Source organism: Equus caballus, chromosome X (assembly GCF_041296265.1).
Source record: "Equus caballus isolate H_3958 breed thoroughbred chromosome X, TB-T2T, whole genome shotgun sequence".
In the NCBI taxonomy this organism is placed as follows: domain Eukaryota; kingdom Metazoa; phylum Chordata; class Mammalia; order Perissodactyla; family Equidae; genus Equus; species Equus caballus.
Genome location: NC_091715.1, coordinates 47,224,837 through 47,250,934, shown reverse-complemented (window position 1 = coordinate 47,250,934; position 26,098 = coordinate 47,224,837). Strand labels below are relative to the sequence as shown.

The window sequence follows — 26,098 nt, the reverse complement described above, 5'->3', positions numbered from 1 at the left end:
TCTCAAAAGATTAAAAAATGACAAAGTTTAGCAAGGCTGACTAGGAAAAAAGAGAGAAGACAAATAAGATTAGAAGTCAAAGAGGAGACATTACAACTGATACTGCAGAAATATGCAGTATCATAAGAGAATACTATGAACAATTATACACCAGGTTGGATAATGTAGAAGAAATGAATTGATGGGGTCCAGGGCAGGCTGCCCCAAGATGCACCACTGTGGTATGCAGATTATTTCGAGCTGAAGACAATAAAGGTTCAGACTCAGCAAGAACATTTGACCTTTCCCCCCTAATTGCCTAAAACAAATTTAAAATAAAGGCCTGTCTCCAGGGCAGGCCATCACCATAGATAACTCTGGGTTTCCATAGACTGGGAGGATCCTTCCTAAGCCCACTCTTATCAAAGTTCTATTTACCAAACCTTTGCTTTTCTACTTCCATGAGGGTTGCCTTCCTCCCCTTTGAAACCCTAATTCACTGCCCTAAATGTCCTCCTTGTCTGTAGCTAAAGATACTTAGGCAGCCTCAGCCAGTTGGCTGAGTTACTCAGTGTCCCCTGAGTTTCTCCCATGTATACATGCTATTAAACTTTGTTTGATTTTCTCCTGATAACTTGCCTTTTTTAATTATTTCATCAACCATAAGAACCTTAAGGAAAAGGTGGGGGAGAATTCTCCCACTTCCCCCACAGAATGAATTCCTAGAAACTTAAAACTTCCCAAGACTGGATCACAAAGAAATAGAAAATCTGAACAGACCAATAAAAAGTAAGGAAATTGAATCAATAATCAAAATCTCCCAACAAAGAAATATGCCAGATCTGATGGTTTCACAGGGGAATTCTGTCAAAAAAGTTAAAGAATTAGCAGCAATCCTTAAGCTTTTCCGAGAAAGTGAAGAAGGGAAAACACTTCCACATTCACTTTATGAGGCCAGTATTATCCTAATATCAAACCCACACAAAGATAGTACCAGAAAAGAAAATTACAGACTAAAATCCATGTTGAACATAGATACAAAATCCTCAACAAGATATTAGCAAACCAAATTCAGTAGCACATCAAAAAGATCATACATGATGATCAAGTGGGATTTTCCTCTGGGATACAGAGATGGTTCAACATACACAATCAATAAATGTGATATGCCACATTAATAATATAAAAGATACAAATCATATGATCATCACAATACAGCAAAAGGATTAAGCACAATTCAACATCTTTTTGTGATGAAAACTCTCAACAAATTTGTTATAGAAGGAATGTACCTCAACATGATTAAGGACATATATAACAACTCCATAGCTAACATGATACTCAATGATGAAAAGCTGAAAGATTTTCCTCTAAGGTCAGAAAAAAGACAAGTGTGCCCGCTCTCACCACTTCTATTCAACATAGTAGCGGGAGTCCTAGCTACAGAAATTAAGCAAGGAAAAAAAATAAAAGACATCCAAATTGGAAAAGAAGAAGTAAAATTGTCTCTGTTTGCAGATGACATGACTTTATATGTAGAATATCCTAAAGACCCCACTGAAGAAAGTTTTAGACCTAAGAAACTGATTCATTAAAGTCGCAGGATATAAAACCAGCATACCAAAATTATAGAAAACCCGCTTGCACTTCTATACATTAACAATGAACTATCTTGGGGCTGGCCAGGTGGCACAGCGGTTAAGTTCTCACGTTCCGCTTCTCAGTGGCCTGGGGTTCACAGGTTGGGATCCCGGGTGCAGACATGACACTGCTTGGCACGCCATGCTGTGGCAGATGTCCCACATATGAAGTAGAGGAAGATGGGCATGTATGTTAGCTCAGGGCCAGTCTTCCTCAGCAAAAAGAGGAGGATTGGCAGTAGTTAGCTCAGGACCAATCTTCCTAAAAAAAAAAATGAACTGTCCAAAAATTAAATTAAGAGTTAAGTATGGTTTACAATAGCCAAGATATGAAGCAACCTATGTGTCCATTGATAGATGAATGGATAAAGAATAAGTGGTGTATATATATCTATATATAATGAAATATTGCTCAGTCATCAAAAAGAATAAAATCTTACTATTTTCAGTAACATGGATAGACCTAGAGGATATAATGCTAAGTGAAATGAGTCAGACAGAGAGAGATAAATACAATATGATTAAATTTTATGTGGAATCTAAAAAACAAAACAAATGAACAAACAAAAAACAGAAGCAGACATAAGTACAGAGAACAAAATGGTGCTTGCTAGAGGAGAGGAGTATGGGGTGTTGGATGACATAGGTAAAGGGGATTAAAAGGTACAAACTTCCAGTTATAAAATATGTAGGCCATGAGGATGTAATATACAGCATAGGGGCTATAGTCAATAATATTGTAACAACTTTATAGGGGGACAGATGGTAACTAGACTTCTCATGATGATCGTTGCATAATGTTTATATGTACTGAATCACTATGTTGTACACCTGAAATTAACAAAATGTTTTACGTCAATGATACTTCAATTGAAAAAAGAGAAAAAAGAAATTAAGAAAACAACCCCATCTATAGTAACATCAAAAAGAAAAATAATATTTAGGAATACATTTTACCAAGGAAGGGAAAGATCTGTACACTGGAAACTATAAAACAGTGATTAAAGAAATTAAAGAAAAATAGGAAGTTATCTCATATTCTTAGATTGCAAGAATTAATATTGTTAAAATGTCCACACTACCCAAAATGATTTACAGATTCATTGCAATCTGTATAAAAATTTCAATGGCATTTTGCACAAAAGTAGAACAATACTAAAATTCATATATGGAACCATAAAAGATCACAAATATCTAAAATAATCTTGAGAAAGAAGAGCAAAGCTAGAGGCAATACACTTCCTGATTTTTAACTATGTTACAAAGCCATAGTAATCAAAATAGTATAAAAACATGCACATAGGCAGATGAAACAGAAGAGAGAGTCCAGAAATAAATTCACACATATATGGTCAACTAATTTTTGACAAAGACACCAAGAATACACAATGGGGAAAGATAGTCTCTTTAATAAATTGAGTTTAAAAACCTGTATATCCACATGCAAGAGAATGAAATTGGACTCCTATCTTACACTATAAAGAAAATCAATGCAGAGTTGATTAAAAACGTAAACGTAAGACCTGAAACTATAAAATTCCCAGAAGAAAACATAGGGGACAGTCTCCTTGACATCAATCTTGGCAATGATTTTTTGGATAAGATACCAAAAGCATAGGTAACAATAGCAAAAACAAAGTGGAACTATATCAAACTAAAAAGTTTCTGCACAGCAGAGGAAACAATCAACAAAATTAAAAGACAACCCACAGAATGGAAGAAAATATTTGCAAAAGATATCTCCAAAGAGGGATTAACATCCAAAATATATAAGAAACTCTTAAAATTCAATAGCAAATAAACAAATAACCCAATTAAAAATGGGCAAAGGACTTCAATAGACATTTTTCCAAAGAAGACATACAAATGACTATGAATATGAAAAGATGTTCAATATCACTAATCATCAGGATACAAGTCAAAAGCACAATGAGACATCACGTCACTCTTGATAGAATGGCTCTTAACAAAAAGACAAAAGATACATGTTGGTGAGATTGCAGAGAAAAGGGAACCCTTACACACTGCTAATGGGAATGTATACTAGTACAACTATTTTGGAAAATGGTATGCAGGTTCCTCAAAACTAAAACTAAAACTACCTTATGATCCAGCATTCCCACTTCTGGGTGTATACCCGAAGGAAATAAAATCACTATCTTGAAGTAATATCTGCACTCCCATGTTCATTGTGGTAATATTCACATTAGCCAAGATATGGAAACAACCTAAATGTCTACTGATAGATAAATGGATAAAAAACATGTGATATATATAGTGTATGTATGTACATACATACGTACTTTAGAGTATTATTCATCCATGAGAAAGAACAAAATCTTGCCGTTTGTAACAACATGGAGGAACCTGGAGGACATTATGCCAAGTGATATAAGCCAGACACAGAAAGAAAAATATTGCATGATCTCACTTATATGTGGAGAGGAATATATCTCTCCACACTCACAGTAACAGAGAGTAGAATACTGCTTATCAGAAGTTGAGCTGTAGGGGAAAGGGAAGATTGAAAAAAAGAATGGTGGTTGCCAGAGTGTAAGAAGAGGGGGTCATGAACAGTTATTATTGAATGAGTACAGACTTTCAGCTTTGCAAGATGAAAAGTGTTCTAGATATGGATAGTGGTGATGATTGCACAAGAATATGAAAGTATATAATAACGTTGAACCGTACACTAAAAAATGATTAAGGTTGTAAGTTTTATATTATGAGTATTTCACCACAATAAACAATAAAGCAACTATGTAAAGTGATGGATGTTGATTAATTTTTTGTGGTAATCATATCACAATGTATACATATATATTAAATAATCACACTGTACATCATAAGCATATACAATTTTTATTTGTCATTTCTACTTCAATAAATCTGGAAAAAAACTAAAAAAATACATTTTAAAGAAGCTATTTCTTTGAAGCCATCAACAAAATGGATGAGCCTCTAACCACGCTAATTAAGAAAAAAGAGATAGGACACAAATTATTATCATAAATGAAAGAAGTTAATTCACTACAGATCACACAGGCATCAAAGGGATTATAAAGGAATACTATGAACAAACCTAAGCCCAGAAATTTAATAAACTAAATGAAATGGACCAATTCCTTGCAAGATATTATTTTCAAAAACTCTCAGACAAAAAATAGACAATCTGAATAGGTCTATATCCATTAAAGAAATTGAAACATTAATAACCTTATAAAGGAAAAAGCACCAGGCCCAGAAGTGTTCACTGGTAGATTCTACTAAGTGTTTAAGGAAGAAATTATACCATTTCTCTACAATCTTTTCAGACAATAAAGGAATACTTCCTAACTCACTCTATGAGGCCAGCATTACCCTAATACCAAAAACAGACAATGACATTATAAGAAAAAAAATCAGACCGATACCTCTTGTATATACAGATCCAAAAATCTTCAACAAAATGTTAGCAAATCAAATTCTACAATGTAGAGAAACAATTGTACACCAGGACCAAGTGAGATTTATCTCAGATATACAAGGTGGTTCAACATTCAAAAGTCAATTGATGTAATCTACTACATCAACAGACTGAAGAAAAAATACATATGATTACAATAATAATGCAGAAAAAATCTAATGCCCATTCATAATAAACATTCTCAATAAACTAGGAATAGAAGGTAGCTTCCACAAATTGATAAGAATATCTACAAAAAAATGGACAGCTAACATCATAATGGTGAGAAACTCAAAGCGTTCCCACTAGTATCAAGAACAAGTCAAGGGATGTCTTCTTTCACCACTCCTTTTCAACATTGTACTAGAATTATTATCTAGTGTAGTAAGACAAGAAAACGAAATAAAAGGTACATAGATTAGGAATGAATACATAAAAATGTCTTTGTTTGCAGATGACATGATCATCTATGTAGAAAATCTGAAAGAGCTGACAATAAAACCCGCCTGGAACTAAAACGTGATTATGGCAAGGTTGCATGTTACAAGGTTAATATACGAAAGTCAATTGCTTTTATATGTGTCAGCTATGAGCAAGTAGAATTTTGAATTAAAAACACAATTCAGTTTATGTAGCACAAAAAATGAAATGCATAGGTATAAATCTTAAAAAATAAGTACAAGATATATATGAGAGAAACTACAAAACTCTGATAAGCAAAATCAAGGAACTAAACAAATGGAGAGATATTCCATGCTCATGGATAGGAAGACGTAAAATTTTCAAGATGTCAGTTATTCCCGACTTGATCTATATATTCAATGAAAGCCTAATCAAAATCCCAGAAAGTTATTTTGTGGATATCAACAAACTGATTCTAAAGTTTATGTGGGAAAACAAAAGACCCAGAATAGCCAACACAATGATGAAGAAGAACCATGTTGGAAGACTGATGCTACCCAACTTCAAGACTTCTTATAAAGCTACAGTAATCAAGACAGTGTGGTGTTGGCCAAAGAATAGACAAATCAACGGTACAGAATAGAGAAGCCAGAAGTAGACCCACATAAATATAGTCAAGTGATCTTTGACAAAAGAGCAAAGAAAGTACAGTGCAGTAAGAAAATCTCTTCAACAAATGGTGCCAGAGAAACTGGACATCCACACGCAAAAAAAAAATTATTCTAGACACAGACCTTACACCCTTCACAAAAATTAACTCAGAACAGATCAAAGACCTAAAGGTAAAATGCAAAACTGTACAACTCTTATAAGATCATACGGGAGAAAACCTAGATGGCCTTGGGTCTGATGATAGCTTTTTAGTTACAACACCAAAGGCAGGATCCATTAAAAAATAATTGATAAGATGGAATTCATTAAAATTTTTTAAAAAACTTCTGCTCTGTAAAAACAATGCCAAGAGAATGAGAGGAAGACAACCCACAGACAGAGGAGAAAATATTTATAAAAGACACATCTGATAAAGGACTGTTATTCAAAATATACAAAGAATTCTTAAGACTGAACAATAAGAAAACAAACAATCTGATTAAAAAATGAGCCAAGACCTTACCAGACACATCACTAAACATAATATTCACATGGCAAAGAATCATAAGAAAATGCCCCACATTAGACATCATTATGGAAATACAAATTCAAGCAACGATGAGGTACCAATACACACCTATTAGGATGACTAAAATCCAGAACACTGACAGTAGCTAATGCTGGCTAAGATATGGAACAACAGGAACTCACATTCATTGATGATTGGAATGCAAAATGGTATAACCACTTTGGAAGACAATTGGTGATTTCTTATGAAACAAAGCCAACACTTATCCTACAGTCCAGCAATTGTGCTCCTCGGGTACTTACCCAAAGGATTTGAAAACATATGTCCACACCAAAATCTGCACACAGATATTTAGAATAGCTTTATTTATAATTGCCAAAACTTGAAAGCACCAAGATGTCCTTCAGTAGGTTAATGGATTTATAAACTGTGGTACATCCGGATAATGGAATATTACTCAGCACTAAAAATAAATGAGTTATCAAGCCATGAGAAGACATAGAGGAATCTTAAATGCATATTACTAAGTGGAAGAAGCCAATCACAGTAGGCTACATGCTGCATGATTTCAACTACACAATATTCAGGGAAAGGCAAACTATGAACACTAAAAAGATCAGTGGTTGCAAGCAGTTGGGAGTGGGGAGGGGAGGGATGAATAAGCAGAGCACAGAGAATTTTTTGTACAAGTGAAAATACTCTGTACAATTCTATAATGATGCACACATATTATACATTTGTACAAACCTATAGAATGTAAAAATACCAAGAGTGAATCTTAATGTAAACTATGGAATTTGGGTGATTACAATGGGTCCATGTAGGTTCATCGATTGTAACAAATGTACCACTCTGGTGATGTTGATAATGGGTGAGTCTATGCATGCACGAGGGCAGGGGATAAATGGAAACTCTGTACCTTACACTCAATTTTTCTGTAAACCTAAAACCTCCCTAAAAATATAGCCTTTAATTAAAAAGATTTTTAAAAAGGAATGAAATCCTGTCATGCTACTAACTGGATGAATCTTGAGGACATTATGCTAAGTGAAATATGGCAATCACAGAAAGACAAATACTGTATGATTCTACTTAATGAAGTATCTACAGTAGTGCAACTCATAGAGAAAGTGGAATGGTGTCTACCAGTGGCTGGTGGGAGGGGGAAATGAGGACTTATTTAATGTGTATAGAATTTTAGTTTTGCAAGATAAAGAGTTCTGGAGATTGGTTGCATAACAATATGAATGTACTTAATACCACTAAACTGTATAAGTAGAAATGGCGAAGATATTAATTTTTATGTTGTGCATATTTTACCAATTACAAAAGGAAGGAAATTCTTATATACTGCTACAACATGGATGAACCTTGAAGACATTATTCTAAGGGAAATAAGCTATACACGAAAAGACAAATGTACGGATTACACTGATATGAGGTACTTAGAGTAGTTCAACTCATAAAACAGAAAGTAGAATGGTGGTGTTTAGGGACCGGGGGAGGGATAAATGGGGAATTATTGCTTAACGGTTTCAGTTTAGGAAGAGTTTCAGTTTGGGGAGATGAAAAAGTTCTGGAGATGGATGGTGGTGATGGTCGCACACTAAGTATATGAGAATGTACACTTAAAATTGGTTAAAGTGGTAAATTTTATATAATGCATATTTTAGTGCCATAAAAAAACCCTTTGGTAAAAAGTCTAAATTCTGTAATATGATTTACATAACTCCTTACGGTCTCTTCTAGCTATCTCTCTTGTCTGATTTCACACCACTCCATCTACTTTCTATTTTAGCTAAATTGTCTTTTAATTTGTCAAATAGGCAATGTTATTTCATCTTTGGGATTTCACATTGTTGTTCTCTCTGAATGACACCCTTTTCCCCCTTCTCCTTATTTGCCTAATTACTATTCATCATTTATAGTAAACATATGTTACTTTTTAATCTGCCCTGTGTCCCTTCCTATGGGGAATTGTCTCTCCCTGATTCAGTATGTATGACTCTGGTCAGACTGTCAATCAAGGAGCCTCACCTTCATCTGCATAGTGTGGGGATATAATCTTAGACTGGCCAGTCAGAGGACCTACTATGGTGGGTAGTGATTAGTCTATAAATTGGTATGTGTTCCAAGAAAGGTCAAACTGAGTACTTTATGGGCAGTTCTGAGTGTGTGAGCTTAATTTAATGTAATCCTGAAGGTGCTGGGGTGCCATCTTTCTCAATATGAAGAAAGAGACTTGCTGAAAATGAAGTAAGCAAAGGAAAGCTGAACTGAGAGATAGGGAGAGATAAGGAGAGATCTCTGAGGGTAACTTGAGTACATGGGTCCAGCCATTCCTTATAACTTGTTTAATGATCTGCCCTCCCTGTTAGACCATAAGCTACACTGACTGCTATCTTACCTACTGTTATATTCCAAGTACTTGGTATAGCATTTATTGTAAATATTTAATCAATATGCTTTGAAAGATTGAATTATGTTTGTCTATGGAATTATGCCCATTCCACAATAATGTAAACAGAGTGGGCCCTCTATATCTACAGGATCTGCCACCACAGATTCTAACTGTGGAGCAAAAGACCTACGATGGTTATGTCATCCTGAACAATACAGACATTTTTCCTTGTAATTGTTCCCTAAGAACTACAATATAACAACTATTTACATAACGTTTACGTTGTATTAGTTATTGTAAGTAATTTAGAGATGATTTAAAGTATACAGGAGAATGCGTGTAGGTTATATACAAACACTACTCCATTTTATATAAAGGGACTCAAGCATCCATGGATTTCAGTATCCACTGGGACTCCTGGAAACAATCCCCTGTGAATATCAAGGGACAACTGTACTCATCAAAGTATTCTTATAACATTTTTGTGACTTGATGCCTTCCATTTAAATTTATGGTATGGGGTTGGCCCAGTGAGGCAGCAGTTAAGTTGGCACATTCCACTTCTCGGCAACCTGGGTTCACCGGTTCAGATCCCAGGTGCGGACATGGCACCACTTGGCAAAAGCCATGCTGTGGTAGGCGTCACATGTATAAAGTAGAGGAAGATGGGCATGGATGCTAGCTCGGGGCCAGTCTTCCTCAGCACAGAGAAGGATTGGCAGTAGTTAGCTCAGGGCTAATCTTCCTCAAAAAATAAACAAACAAACAAATAAATAAATAAATAAATTTATGGTATGTGAGGAGAGATCTAATTTGTTATTTTTTGATATGATCAGTCAGATGTTCTTAACACAATTTGATGAATGATTCAGTCCTTCCCCACTAATCTGAAATGCCACCTTTAAATTCTTATATAAGCTTGCAGCCATTTCTGGGTTTTATATTCTGTTACATGACTTGTGTACATATTTCTATGCCAGTAATGCATTGTTTTATTTACTGTAATTTTGTTAAATTATTTAATGTCTGTAAAGATCTGAGCAAAATTAACTTTAAATTTTTTCTCTAATTTCTGAACAATTCATGAACTATGTGAATATTGAAAGTTGCTGACTGAAATTTTCCCTCTCTTCTTGCATTTTTAATCATAATTTATATAATTTTTAATTAAGATATCCCATTTAATATAGAACATTTTATAAGTAAAGTGGAAAATTACAAATAACAAGCACATCAGCCATCTTGACCAGGAAAATAGTTAAGAGGTAGAAGAATAAGGGATACCATAGAAGAGATAGGTACATACCATAGGAAAATTGACAATAAAGTGAAGAGAAAGTGCTGGGAACATATTTCCCAGATTTTATGCCTTACCCTCTCCCCACTTTCCTGATATTTTCACACTACAAAGAATGGGTGGATGGCCATTTGTAGGAAGAAGGTACCAATTTTAGTAATATTTTATATTTGGTATTATTATGAAACATGTACTGAAAATTCACAATCTACTAGATAGTAGTCATATAGAACTAATACAGCAATGAGAGATAAAATTTATTGGAACCATAATGGATTTATAGGAAGTCAAGGTTATACAGAAATGACTAGGTGTCACCAAAGGAGAGCACTGATCTGTTGCTTCAGGACCATCTCACAGGAGTTATTTGCTTTGGTGAGTTCACCATGATCCAAGCCATAGCCTTCAATCTTAGAGGTACACAGCCTGACCTTGGTCATGTCCCAGAAATCATCCAAATGCAGGAGGTGAAATTATGCTGATTATATCATAATACTGAAAGATATAAAAAGAGAAGGACAATATATTAATTTATATTGAAAAATGCTATTATCATATACATCAGACATGTCTGTTGAGAAGATAACACCCCTTTTCCTTCTAAGCAAGATTACTAGTGAAGCACAATTATTAGTTTTCCTTCATAAACATCAAATCAAAGTTATGGGATGTTGATAACTGGCATCTAGCTTTCTACATGATGTATTTGCCTGAACAATGAAGATTTGTGTCATATAGACCAGATGTTTCCATCACCCTAAGCACTTTTCCCTGAGAAAAGTGCTGGGATGTGTACCTCTGTGTATTCTGTTTATCTAGGCTTCCATGATAGATCAACTGGTCCCATTCTGTGCCTAGTACACATCAACACATTGTTATAGTCGTTAGAAAATCTATTTTTATTTACTTACACAAAAAATACATGAATAGAGTGATGTCAGCATCATGGTGGAGTGAGCTTGCCTGGGACTCTCTCCCCTCCGACATACAACAAAAAGGAGCAACCATATTACAACGGAAAACATCCTAATAGCACAGGAATCCTGGGAGAGTCACAGCAGTCAAAGAATGGAGGGTGGAGAGGCTGGAGCCCCCCTCAGAGGAGCTGGAATGGGGTAAGAGGGAACTTCACTCCCTCCCCTAAAGACTGGGATCACTGCTGTGGGATGCTCTGTGAGGGAAGGAGTGGGGGAGGGGTCTTACATCTGCAGGACCACCCAGCACTCCCTAGCACCCATGCAGCCTAGAGGAAAGCCCTATAACAGGGTGAAAGCTTTTGTGTAGGTTGACTTCATCAAGCCAAGACCCCAGGAGACCAGATAGTGAGAGCTGATTGGGAAACTCAGATCTGCATGTAAGAGAAAGCACACCCCCAACCCTGATTGTGCCACGCCATCTTGGCTGAAGGTGGAAGGCTCAGAATATGTGGCTCTCAACACCCATCTAGTGGCAATAGGCTGTAACAGCAACCGAATAATATCACAATGGAGAAAACTCATAGTTCCAGCATCAAGCAGTTCATCAAAGCTCCACACCAGAGGGAAAACAATAAATACTCAGAATTATGTCCTGAGGACTCAGAAATAAGTAAACTGAATGGCAATGAATTCAGAATAGCTATCGTCAAAAAACTTAATGAGGTAAAAGAATATAGAGAAACAATTCAACAAGTTCAGAAATTGCTTCACACAAGAGGTTGAAACTATAAAGAATAAGCAATCAGAAATACTGGAGATGAAAGACACAATGGAAGAGATAAAACAAAATATGGATTCCCTGAATGCTCATGTGGACACCATAGAGGAGTTAATCAGCATATCGAAGATAGATATGTTGAATTGCTCCAGACGGGAGGAGAGACAACTGAGACTAAAAGAAATGAAGATGGTCTCCAAGAAATATCCAACTCAATGACGAAATGCAACATAAGAGTTATAGGTATTCAGGAAGGTGAAGAGAAGGAGAATGGAAGAGAAAGTGTGCTTAAAGTAATAATAGCAGAGAATTTCCCAAATCTAGAGAATAAGACAGAAATGTGTGTGAAGGAAGCTTTTAGATCTCCTATATTTGTCAATGTAAAAAGACCTACTGTAAGGCATATAATACTAAAACTGGCAAAAATGAATGACAAAGAAAGAATACTCAGGGCAGCAAGGCAGAAGAAAATAACCTAAAGAGCAACCCCATCAGACTTTCAGCAGATTTCTCTGCAGAAACCTTACAAGCTAGGAGAGAATGGAATGACATATTCAAAACCTTAAGAGATAAAAATTTTCAGCCAAGAATACTCTATTCAACAAAAATATCCTTCAGATATGAGGGAGAAATTAAATCTTTCCCAGACAAATGCTCAGACACTTTGTAGCCATGAGAGCCCCCCTACAAGAAATCCTCAAGAAGACCCTCATACCTGAAAAAAGAAAAAAGGGGAGAAAGTGGTCACAAAACACAGAGTAAAGAGACAGATAAAATCAGAATAGGATAGCAAATATTCAACTATAGCATTAGTATAAAGGGAAGGAAAACACCAAAAACAAAGACAATCTTGTCAATTTAACCACAAACTCACAACACAAGTTGGAATAAGATATGAAAATAATAACTTAGGGGAGGAGGAAAGGGACTGAATCAGTTTAGACTGAGGAAATAAGAGGCCCTCAGAAAATGGACTATGTTGTGCACGAGATTCTGAATACAAACTTCAGGGTAGCCAGTAAACTAAAAAGCAGAACAGAGACACAAAAAATAAATGAGGAAAAAACTAAGAAACACAGCATAAAAAACTACGTAATTCAATGATTATCCCAAAAGACAAACGACGAGAAACAAAAGAAATGCAGGAAAACTGGAAAGTGAGTGACAGAATGACAGCATTAAGGCGTCATACAATAATAATCACCCTCAATGTAAATGGATTGAACTTTACAATAAAAAGACACAGAGTGGCAAGATGGATTAAAGAACAAGATCCAACAATTTGTTGCCTTCAGGAAGCACATCTCAGCTCCAATGAGAAATACAGGCTCAGAGTGAAGGGGCGGAAGATGATACTCCAAGTTAATGGCAAACAAAAGAAAACAGGTGTTGCAATACTTATATCAGACAAAGTAGATTTTAAGATAAGGCAGAAAAAGAGAGACAAAGAGGGGCAATATATAATGATTAAAGGGAAACTACATCAAGAAGAAATAACACATAAATATCTATGCACCCAACACAGGAGCACCGAAGTTCATAAAGCAACTATTAATAAACCTAAAAGGAGATGGAAAAATGACAAAATAATACTAGGGGATCTAACACCCCACTCGCATCATTGGACAGATCATCCAGACAGAAAATCAACAAGAAAACAGTGGAATTGAATGAAAAGCTAAAATAGTTGGACTTAATAGACATATATAGAACAGTCCTTCCAAAAACAGCAGAATACACATTCTTCTCAAGTGCACATGGAACATTCTCAAGAATAGACCATATGTTGTGAAACAAGGCAAGCCTCTATAAATTATAAAAAATTGAAATACTAACAAGCATCTTCTCTGATCATAATGCTATAAAGCTAGAAAGTAATTACAAGAAAAAAGCTGAGAAAGGGACAAAGATGAGGAGACTAAACAATATGCTATTGAAAAAGCAATGGATCATTGAAGAAATTTAAGAAGAAATAAAAAAACATCTGGAGACAAATGGAAATGATAACATGCCATACCAACTCATATGGGATACAGCAAAAGCTGTATTAAGAGGGAAATTCATTGCAATACAGGCACATCTTAACAAACAAGAAAAATTCCAAATAATCAATCTCAAATTACAGCTAACTGAATTAGAGCAAGAAGCACAAACAAAGCCCAAAGTCAGCAGAAGAGAAATAATAAAAATGAGAGCAGAAATAAGGACTATTGAAACAAAAAAGGCAGTAGAAAGGATCAATGAAACAAAGAGCTGGTTCTTTGAGAAGATAAATAAAATAGACAAACCCCTAGACAGACTTACAAAGAAAGAATGAGAGAAAGTTCACATAAACAAAATTAGCAATGAAAGAGGAGAAATAACAGATTCCACAAAAATACAACAGATTATAAGAGAGTACTATGAAAAACTATATGCCAACAAAATGGATAACCTAGAGGAAATGGATAAATTTTTAGACTCTTACAATCTCCCAAAGCTAAGTCAAGAAGAAGCAGACAATCTGAACAGACCAATCACATGGAAAGAGATTGAAACCGCAGTTAATACCATCCCAAAGAATAAAACCCCAGGACCAGACGGCTTTCCTGGGGAATTCTACCAAACTTTCAGAGAGGATTTAATACGTATAATTTTCAAGGTATTCCAAAAAATTAGGGAGGATAGAACACTTCCTAACACATTCTATGAGGCCAACATCACTCTGATATCAAAGCCTGACAAGGACAGCATGACAAAGGAGAACTACAGGCCAATATTGCTGATGAACATAGATGCAAAAATTCTAAACAAAATTTTGGCAACCCGAATTCAGCAATACATCAAAAGGGTCACACGTCACGATCAAGTGTGATTCATACCAAGGACAGGCATATTTCAACATCTGCAACTGAATCAATGTGATACACCACATCAATAAAACTGAGGAATAAAAACCACATGATCATCTCAATAGATACAGAGAAAGCATTTGACACAATCCAACAGCCATTTGTGATAAAAAAAACTCTTAAGAAAATGGGGATAGAAGGAAATTACCTCAAGACAATAAAGGCCATATATGACAAACCCATAGCCAACATCATACTCAATGGGCAAAAACTGAGCGCCACCCCCCTGAGAACAGGAACAAGACAAGGATGCCCTCTATCAGCACTCTTATTCAACATAATACTGGAGGTTTTGGCCAGAACAATTAGGCAAGAGAAAGGAAGAAAAGGAATCCAAATAGGGAGAGAAGAATTGAAACTTTTGCTGTTTGCAGAAGACATGATCTTATATATAGAAAACCCCAAAGAATGCATTGGAAAACTTTTACAAATAATCAACAGCTACAGCAAAGTTGCAGGGTATAAAATCAACTTATATAAATCAGTAGCATTTCTATACTCTAATGACAAACTAACAGAAAAAGAACTCAAGAACACAATACCATTCACAACTGCAACAAAAAAGAATAAAATACCTTCAGGTGAATTTAATTAATGAATGAAAAGACTTATACAAGGAAAAGTACAAGACTTTCCTGAAAGAATTTGATGATGACATAAAGAGGTGGAAATACATTCCATGCACCTGGATTGGAAGAATAAACATAGTTAAAATGTCCATACTACCTAAAGCAATCTACAGATCAGATTCAATGCCATCCCAATCACAATCCCAATGACATTCTTTACAGAACTAGAACAAAGACTCCTAAAATTCATATGGGACAACAAAAGATCCTGAATTCCTAAAGCAATCCTGAGAAAAAAGAACAAAACTGGAGGCATCACAGTCCCTGACTTCAAAACACACTACAAAGCTGCAGTAATCAAAACAGCATGGTACTGGTACAAAAACAGGTGCACACATCAATGGAACAGAATTGAAAGCCCAGAAATGAAACCACACATCTATGGACAGCCAACCTTCAACAAAGGAGCTGTGGGCATACAATGGAGAAAAGAAAGTCTTTTCAACAAATGGTGCTGGGAAGACTGGAAAGCCACCTGTAAAAAATGAAAATTGACCATTCTTTTTCACCATTCACCAAAATAAGCTCTAAATCGATCAAAGACCTAAAGGTAAGACCTGAAACCATAAGGCTTCTAGAAGAAAATGTAGGCAGTACACTCTTTGACATCAGTATTAAAAGGATCCTTTCAGACAAGGGAAACAATAGAAAGAATAAACAAATGGGACTTCATCAGACTAAAGAGCTTCTTCAAGGTAAGGGAAAACAGGATTGAAACAAAAAAAACAACCCACCAATTGGAAAAAGTATTTGCAAGTCATATATCCGACAAAGGGATAATCTCCATAATATATAAAGAACTCACAAAACTCAACAAAAAATCAAACTTGATCAAAAAATGGGCAGGGGACATCAACAGACATTTCTCCAAAGAAGATATACTGATGGCCAATAGGCACATGAAAAGATGTTCATCATCACTGATCATCAGGAAAATGCAAATCAAAAGTACACTAAGATATCACCTTACACCCATTATAATGGCAAAAATAACCAAAACAAAAAGTAACATGTTGGAGAGGTTGTGGAGAAAAAGGTACCTTCATACACTACTGCTGGGAATGCAAACTGGTGCAGTCACTACAGAAAAAAGTTTGCAGGTTTCTCAAAAAATTAAAAATCAAAATACCATATGACCCAGCCATCCCACTACTGGGTTTCTATCCAAAGAACTTGAAATCAGCAATTCTAAAAGTCTCATGTACCCCTATGTTCATTGCAGCATTATTTACAATAGACAACACGTGGAAGCAACCTAAGTGCCCATGAACTGATGATTGGATAAAGAAGATATTGTATATATATACAATGGAATACTACTCAGCCATTTAAAAGGATAAAATTGTCCCATTCACAACAATATGGATGGACCTTGAGGGTACTATGTTAAGTGAAATAAGCCAGATAGAGAAAGACAATCTCTTTATGACTCCACTCATATGTGGAAGTTAAACATGTAGACAAAGAGAACAGATTAATGGCTACCAGGGGAAATGGGGGTAGGGGGTTGGCACAAAGGGTGAATTGGTGCACCTACAATACGACTGGCACACAATAATGTACAACTGAAATTTCATAAGGTTGTAAACTATCATAATCTCAATAAAGGAAAAAGACAGAGTGGCAGGATGGATTAAAGAACAAGATGCCTCAGTATGCTGACTCCAGGAAACACATCTCAGATCTAAAGACAACCATAGGCTCAGAATGAAGGGATGGAAGAAGATACTCCAAGCTAATGGCAAACAAAATAAAGCAGGTGTTACCATACTTATATCACACAAAGTAAACTTAAAGATAAAAGAGCTAAAGAGAGACATCAAGGGCACTGTATGATGATAAAAAGGATTCTCCACCAAGACGACATAAAAACATATATGCACCCAACACAGAAGCACCCAAGTACATAAAGTAACTATTAACAAACCGAAAAGGAGATATTTGCAACAAAGCAATAATAGTAAGGGATCTTAACACTCCACATACATCAATGGATATATAAACCAGACAAAAAGCCAACAAAGAGATAGTGGAACTAAATGAAAAACTAGGCCAGGTGAACTTGATATATATATATATACAACACTCCAGCCCCAAATAGCAGAATATACATTCTTCTCAAGTGCAAATGGAACATTCTCAAGGATAGACCATATATTGGGAAACAAGGCAAAATTCAAAAGATTTAAGGTGGAAATCATGTCTACTATCTTCTCCAACCATAATGCTATGAAACTATAAATGAACTACATAAAAAAGCTAGGAAAGGATCAAAAATGTGGAGACTAAACAGCATGCTACTGAGCAAGGAATGGGTTGTTGAAGAAATAAAGGTAAAATTCAAGAAAATATTTGGAGACAAATGAGAATGAAAACACGTGATACCAACTCATATGAGATGCAGGAAATGCAATCCTAAGAGGTCAATTTATAACAATACAATCCAATGTTAACAAACAAGTAAAAGCTCAAATAAACAATAGAAACTACACCTAATAGAATTAGAAAAAGAAGAAGAAAGCCCAAACTCACCAGCATGAGAGAAATAATACAAATTAGAGCAGAAATAAATGAAAATTGAAACAAAAGGACAGTAAAAAGAATCAATGAAAGAAGGAGTTGGTTCTTTGAGAAGATAACAAAATTGAGAAACCCTTAGCCAGACTCACTAATAAAAAAAGAGAGAAGGCTCAAATAAATAAAATTAGAAATGAAAGAGGAGAAATTACAATGGATACCACAGAAATAAAAAGATTGTGAGAATATTATGAAAAAGTATATGTGAATAAACTGGACAATCTAGAAGAAATAGGTAATTTCTTACACTCTTACAACCTCCTAAAACTGAATCAAGAAGTCGAGAATCTGAATAGACCAAGCACAAGTAAAGTGATTGAAACAGTAATCAAAAACTTCCCCAAAAATAAAAGTCCAGTACAAGATGGCTTGTCAGGAGAATTCTAGCAAACATTCAAAGAAGATTTATTACCTATTCTTCTCGAACTATTCCAAAAAGTTGAGCAAGTCGGAAATATTCTTATCACATTCTATGATGCCAAAATCACCCTAATCCCAAAGGCACACAAGGACAACACAAAAAGTAAAATTACAAGCCAATATCGGTGATGAACATAGATGCAAAATTCCTCAACAAAATGCTGGCAAACAGAATACATCAATACATTAAAAACATCATACACCATGATCACGTTGAATTCATAGCAGGGACAGAGGGATAGTTCAACATCGGGAAATCAATGTGATATATCACATTAACAAAATGAGGAACAAAAACCACATGACAGTCTCCATAGATGTAGAGAAGCATTTGACAAGATCCAACATCCTTTCCTGATAAAAACTCTCAATAAAATGGGTATATAAAGAAAGTACCTCAACATAATAAAGGCCATATATGACAAACCCAAAGCCAACATCATACTCAATGGGGAAAAACTAAAAGCCATCCCTCTGAGAACAGGAACAAGACAAGGGTGCCCACTCTCACCACTCTTATTCAACATAGTACTAGAGGTTTTGACCAGAGCAATTAGGCAAAAAAAAAAAAAAAAAAAGAAATAAAAGGAATCCAAATAGGCACTGAAAAAGTGAAAGTCTTTCTGTTTTCAGATGACATGACTTTATATATTGAAACCCTAAAGAATCCTTCAGAAAACTATTACTGATAATCAACAATGACAGCAAAGTTGCAGAGTACAAAGTCAACTTAAAAAAAATCAGTAATAAATGAAAGCACTAAAGTTGAAGGATACAAAATCAATATACAAAATCAGTTGCATTTCTGTATACTAACAACAGAGTAACAAAAAGAGAAATTAAGAATACAATCCCTGGCGCCGGCCTGGTGGCACAGTGTTTAAGTGTGCACATTCTGCTTTGGCAGCCTGGGGTTCACTGGTTCACATCCTGGGTGTGGACATGGCACCGCTTGGCAAGCCATGATGTGGTAGACGTCCCACATATAAAGTAGAGGAAGATGGGCACCGATGTTAGCTCAGAGCCAGTCTTCCTCAGTAAAAAGAGGAGGATTGGCAGCGGATGTTAGCTCAGGGCTAATCTTCCTCCAAAAACAAGAATACAATCCCATTTACAGTTGCAACAAAAATAATAAAATATCTAGAAATAAACTTAACCAAAAAGGTGAAAGAATGGTACATTGACTATAAAACATTGTTGAAAGGAATTGAAGAAGACACAAAGAAGTAGAAAAATATTCCATGCTCTTGTATTGGAAGAATTGATATAGTTAAAACGTCCATATTTCTTAAAGCAGTCTACTGATTCAATGCAATCTCTATAAAATTTCCAACGACATTTTTCACAGAAATAGAAAAAAGAATCCTAAAATTTATATGTAACAACAAAAGAGCCCAAATAGCCAAATGAATCCTGAGGAAAAACAACAAAGCTGGAAGTATCACACTGTCTGATTTCAAAATGTACTACAAAGTTATCATAACCAAAACAGCATGGTACTGGCACAAAAATAAGCTAACAGATCAATGGAACAGAATTGGGATGCCAGAGATAAACCCATACATTTAAGGACAGCTAATTTTTGACAAGGGAGTCAAGAACATATGATGGAGAAAGGAAAGTCTCTTCAATAAATTGTGTTGGAAAACTGGAGAACCACAAGCAAAAGAATGAAAGTAGAACATTTTCTTACACCATACACAAAAATAAAATGGATTAAAGATTTGAATGTAAGAACTGGAACCATTAAACTTCCAGAAGAAAACATAAGCAGTACACTCTTTGACATCAGTCTTAGCACCATATTTTCAAGTACCATGACTGTCCAGGCAAGGGAAACAATAGAAAAAATAAACAACTGGGACTACATCAAACTAAAAACCTTCTGCACAACAAGGAAACAATCAACAAAATGGAAAGACAGCCTAACAACTGGGAGATGATATTTTTAAACCATATTACAGATAAGGGGGTAATATCCAATATACAAAGAACTTGTACATCTCGACAACAAAAAAACTAACAACCCAGTTAAAAGTGGGAAAAAGATCTGAACAGACATTTCTCCAAAGAAGATATACAGATGGCCAACAGACACATGAAAGGATGCTCAACATCGTTAACTATCAGGGAAATGCAAATCAAAACTACAGTGAAATGTCACCTCACTCTCATCAGAATGGCTATAATTAAGATAGGAAACAAGTGGTGGAGGGGATGTGGAGAGAAGGGAACTCTCATACACTGCTGGTGGGAGTGAAAACTGCTGCAGCCACTATGGAAAACAGTATGGAGATTCCTCATAAAATTAAGAATAGAATCATCATACTATCCAGTTATTCCACTGCTGGGTATTTATACAAAGAACATGAAAACATGAATGCATAAAGATACATGCGCCCCTATGTTCAGCATTATTCATAACAGCCAAGAATTGGAAGCAATCTAGGTTCCCATCAAAGGACGAATGGATAAAGAAGATGTAGTATACATACACAATGGAATACTACTCAACAATAAGAAATGATGAAATCCGGCCACTTGTGACAAGATTGATGGACCTTGAGGCTGTTATGCTAAGTGAAATAAGTCAGAGAGAGAAAGTCAAATACCGTATGGTCTCACTCATAAGTAGAAGATGAAAACCACAAACACGTAGAAACAGAGATTGGATTGGTGGTTACCAGAGGGGAAGGAGGGAGGAGAGAAAAAGGGGTGGTGAGGCACATGTGTGTAGTGACGGATTGTCAGTCTTAGGATGGTGAAAATGATGTAATCTACACATAAATTGAAATATAATGATGTACACCTGAAATTTATATAATGTTACAAACCAATATTACCGCAATTTAAAAAAATAATGAAAAATAGAAGTTAGAAAAAAAACAGATTCCCCTACTATTATTGTGTTGCTTTAAAATTCTCCCTTTAGATTTGTTAATAGTTGCTTTATATACTTTAAGGTTCACAGGCTGGGTGCATATATATTAATAAATGTTATGTCTTCTTAGTGGAATGTCCCTTTTATCAATATGTAATGTCCATTGTCATCCACTATTATCTTTTTTGGTTTGAAGTGTATTTTGTCAGAAATAAATATGGCTACACCCATTTTCTTTTGGTTGCCATTTGCTTGAAGTATCATCTTCCATCCCCCCATTTGGAGCCTATATTTGTCTTAGGGTTGAGAAGAGTCGCGTGTGGCTGCATATTGTTGAGCCTTGTTTTTTAACCCATCCAGCCACTGTGTCTTTTGATTGGTGAATTCATTCCATTTATATTTAGAGTGAGTATTGCTATCTGAGGGCTTAATACTGCCATTTTATCTTTTGTTTTCTTATTGTTAAATATTTCCATTGTTTCTTTTTCCTTGTGTTTTTGTCAGCCATTTCAGTTCGGTTATTTTCTGTAATGTATTTTTCAGTTTCCTCTTTTTTAATGTTTTGTGACTGCTCTGATTTTTTGTTTTGTGATTACCATGAGATTTGTATAAAAGATCTCATAGATTAAATAGTCCTTTTTCTACTCATAGTATCTTATCTCCATGTGTTCATGCAGCTTCTTTCCTTTTCCCCTTCCCCTTCTATATTTTTGTTGTCACGAATTATCTTTTTGTATTGTGAGTTTGTTATCAAATTGAAGTGTTTATAGTTCATTTTGATGCTTTCTTTCACTTTATCTTTTGTGTTACAATTGCTTGCTAACTTGTGATATAGAGCTGCAAATTTCTGATTTTTGTATGTCTAATTATCACCTTGCTCAAATACTTGTAAACTTTTTCCTTTTTGTTTCAGGTGGGAGGGCTCCTTTCAACATTTATCGTAGTGCAGGTCTAGTGATGATGAACTCCCTCAGCTTCTCTTTGTCTGGGAAAGTTTTTATTTATTCATATCTGAAGGACAACATTTCTGTACAGAGTATTCTTGGCTGATAGTTTTTATCTTTCAGTGTTTTCAAAACATCAGCTCACCCTCTTCTAGCCCATAGAGATTCTGCCGAGAAATCCATTGATAGCCTGACAAAGGTCCCTTTGTAAGTTATTTATTTCTCTCTGGCTGCCCTTAATATTCTTTCTTTGTCATTCACTTTTGACAGTTTTAATAGAATGTACCTTGGAGAGGGTCTTTTTGCAGTGATATAATTAGGTATTTATTAGCTTAATGTACTTGTATATCCAATTCCTTCCCCATGTTTATGAAATTCTCAGCCATTATTTCTTTAAATAGACTCTCTGCTGCTTTCTCCCTGTCTTCTCCTTCTGGGATACCCAGCATCTTTATATTGCTTTTCCTAATTGAGTCAGATATTTCTTGTATAATTTCTCTATTTTTTAGAAGTCTTAGTTCTCCACTTCCACCTGAGTCATTTCTGGATTTCTATCTTCAAGCTCACTAATTCTCTCTCCCATATGGTCTGCTCTACTTCTAATGCTTCCTAGTTTATTTTTTATCTCATTAATTCTGTTCTTCATATCCAGAATTTCTGTTTGTTCATTTTTTAGAATTTCTCTCTCTTTGATGAAGTACTCCTTCTGTTCATTAACTTTATTCCTGAGCTCATTGAACTGTCTTCCTGAATTTTCTTGTAAATTGTTGAGTTTCTTCATGACAGGTAATTCTATTTTTATTTATTTTTTTGAGGAAGATTAGACCTGAGTTACCTACTGCCAGTCCTCCTCTTTTTTGCTGAGGAAGCCTAGCTCTGAGCAACATCCGTGCCCATCTTCCTCTACTTTATATGTGGGATGCCTACCACAGCATGGTGTGCCAAGCAGTGCCATGTCCACACCCAGGATTCAAACCAGCAAACCCTGGGCCACCAAGAAGAGGAACATACGAACTTAACCACTGTGCCACTGGGCCAGCCCCCCATGACAGGTATTTTTTTATTGAGTTAAAGATAGGTTACAATATTGTGAAATTTCACTTGTACATTAATGTTTGTCATTTGTGTTGTAGGTGCACCATTTCACCCTTTGTGCCCACCCCCCCACTGCACCTTTCCACTGGTAGCCACTAATCTGTTCTCTTTGTCCACATTTTTAAATTCATCATATGAGTGTAGTCATACACAGATTATCCTTCTCTAGCTGGCTTATTTCATTTAACATAATTCCCTCAACGTCCATCCATGTTGTTGCAAATGGGATGATTTTGTTCTGTTTTGCTGCTGAGTAGTATTCCATTGTATACATATACCACAACTACTTTATCCATTCATCTGTTGATGGGCATTTAGGTTGCTTCCATGTCTTGGCTATTGTAAATAATCCTGAAGTGAACATTGGGGTGCATAGGACTTTTGGAATTGCTGACTTCAAGCTCTTTGGATAGATACCCAGTAGTGGAATGGCTGGATCACATGGTAGTTCTATTTTGAATTTTTTGAGGAATCTCCAAACTGTTTTCCATAGTGGCTGCACCAGTTTGCATTCCCGCCAGCAGTGTATGACGTTTCCATTCTCTCCACAACCTCTCCAACATTTGTTACTGTTAGATTTAGATATGTTTGTTCTAATGGGTGTAAGGTGATATCTTAGTGTAGTTTTGATTTGCATTTCCCTGATGATCAGCAATGATGAACATCTTTTCATGTGCCTATTGGCCATCCATATATCTTCTTTGGAGAAATGTCTGTTCATGCCTCCAACCCATTTTTTGATTGGGTTGTTTGATTTTTCGTTGTTGAGTTGTGAGAGTTCTTTATATATTATGGATATTAAGCCTTTGTCAGATATATGACATGGAAATATTTTTCCCAGTTAGTGGGTTGTTTTTTTGTTTCAATCCTGTTTTCATTTGCCTTGAAGAAGCTCTTTAGTCTGATGAAGTCCCATTTGTTTATTCTTTCTATTGTTTCCCTTCTCTGAGAAGACATGGTGTCCGAAAAGGTCCTTTTAATACTGATGTCAAAGAGTGTACTGCCTACGTTTTCTTCCAGAAGCCTTATGGTTTCAGGTCTCCCCTTTAGGTCTTTGATCCATTTTGAGTTTATTTTGGTGAATGGTGAAAAAGAATGGTCAATTTGCATTCTTTTACATATGGCTTTCCAGTTTTCCCAGCACTATTTGTTGAAAAGACTTTCTTTTCTCCATTGTATCCACTCAGCTCTTTGTCGAAGATAAGCTGTCCGTAGATGTGTGGTTTTATTTCTGGGCTTTCAATTCTGTTCCATTGATGTGTGCACCTGTTTTTGCACCAGTACCGTGCTGTTTTGATTACTGTAGCTTTGTAGTAAGTTTTGAAGTCAGGGATTGTGATGCCTCCCGTTTTGTTCTTTTTTCTCAGGATTGCTTTAGCAATTCGGGGTCTTTTGTTGCCCCATATACATTTTAGGATTCTTTGTTCTAATTCTGTAAAGAATGTCATTGGGATTCTGATTGGGATAGCGTTGAATCTGTAGATTGCTTTAGGTAGAACGAACATTTTAACTATGTTTATTCTTCCAATCCATGTACATGGAATGTGTTTCCATCTCCTTATGTCGTCATCCAATTCCATGGCAGGTATTTTTAATTCTATGTCAGGTCACAATCTTCCATGACTTCCAGTTTGGTTTCTGGAGAGTTGTCACTTTCTTTCTGTGGTACCATGTTCTGTAGCTCATGGTGCTTGATGAGTTGTTCTGCTAGGACTTTTGTAGTAGTAAACATCTTTATTGTTTGCTTAAGAATTTGGTTACCTTGATTCTGAGCTGCTTCTGGTTGCTTTTGAGAGACTGCACTTTCCCCCTCCACTGCCTCTGCTATAGGCAAGGTCAATGATCTCCTTGTGCTGCTTTTGCCTGTGAGATTACTGATCTCTTGCTGCTTACAATGTCACTGTAGTTGCAGGTGTCACTACTGGATTCATCAGTCTGCAAACACCTCTACTGCTTCCTGGGTCTCCTGGGTTTCATGTTCCCCCACTGGCTCTCTATGGGCACAACATGGGCTTGGGTGTTGATAATGTGTGTACCACCTGTGCCACTGCTCCTGGATTATTTGAGAGTGCTGGCAGCAGCACTGTTGGGGGCACTGGGTTCACAGGTGTTACCACTGCTGCCAGGCGGCTGTGGTCTTGTATGTAGCCCCTACTGTTGGTAGGGCTCATGCTGGGGGTGTCACCACTGGGGACTGGGTCATGGGTACTTTTGTGACTTCTGAAGCCTCAGGTCACAGGCACCACCTGCCACTTCTTGGGGAGGGATAGGGGCTAAGTCATGAGTTCTGCTGCATTTCCTGAAGCCTCAGGTCTTGATGCCATATGCCACTTCTGGGGGTGGGATAGGGACTGAGCTGTAGAGTGCTTCCTCTCCTCCTATAGCTTCTCGTCTTTGGTGCTGGTGCTCTTTTTGAAACCTCAGATCACAGGCACCACCACCTCTGACAGAAGTATTTGCATCTTGGGTGCAGCCCCCAGTGCTGGGTCAGTGTCAGAGTCCCCACCACTAGGGAGGGTGAATGGTGGGTCACAGGTATCTTGCAGTTCCAAGAGCCTCTGATCATGGGGTCACACTGATTTCTGGCACCTCCAGGAGTGTGGGCTGCTTGGATTCCTGGGG

At 36.2% G+C, this 26,098-nt stretch overlaps 1 protein-coding gene across 2 annotated transcripts in view; it reads right to left on the bottom strand.

Moving 5' to 3' along the window:
• Positions 1-26,098, bottom strand: part of NBDY (negative regulator of P-body association) — a 158,409-nt gene that overhangs the window by 76,582 nt on the left and 55,729 nt on the right. The window contains exon 3 of one of the 2 annotated variants that reach the window (XM_023633765.2): positions 6,993-10,839. The exons of the other annotated variant lie outside the window; for it this stretch is intronic. The gene's annotated coding sequence lies outside the window, so the exon portion shown is untranslated. Of the gene's footprint in view, positions 1-6,992; positions 10,840-26,098 lie in introns of those variants that run through there. 2 annotated transcript variants of the gene reach the window in all.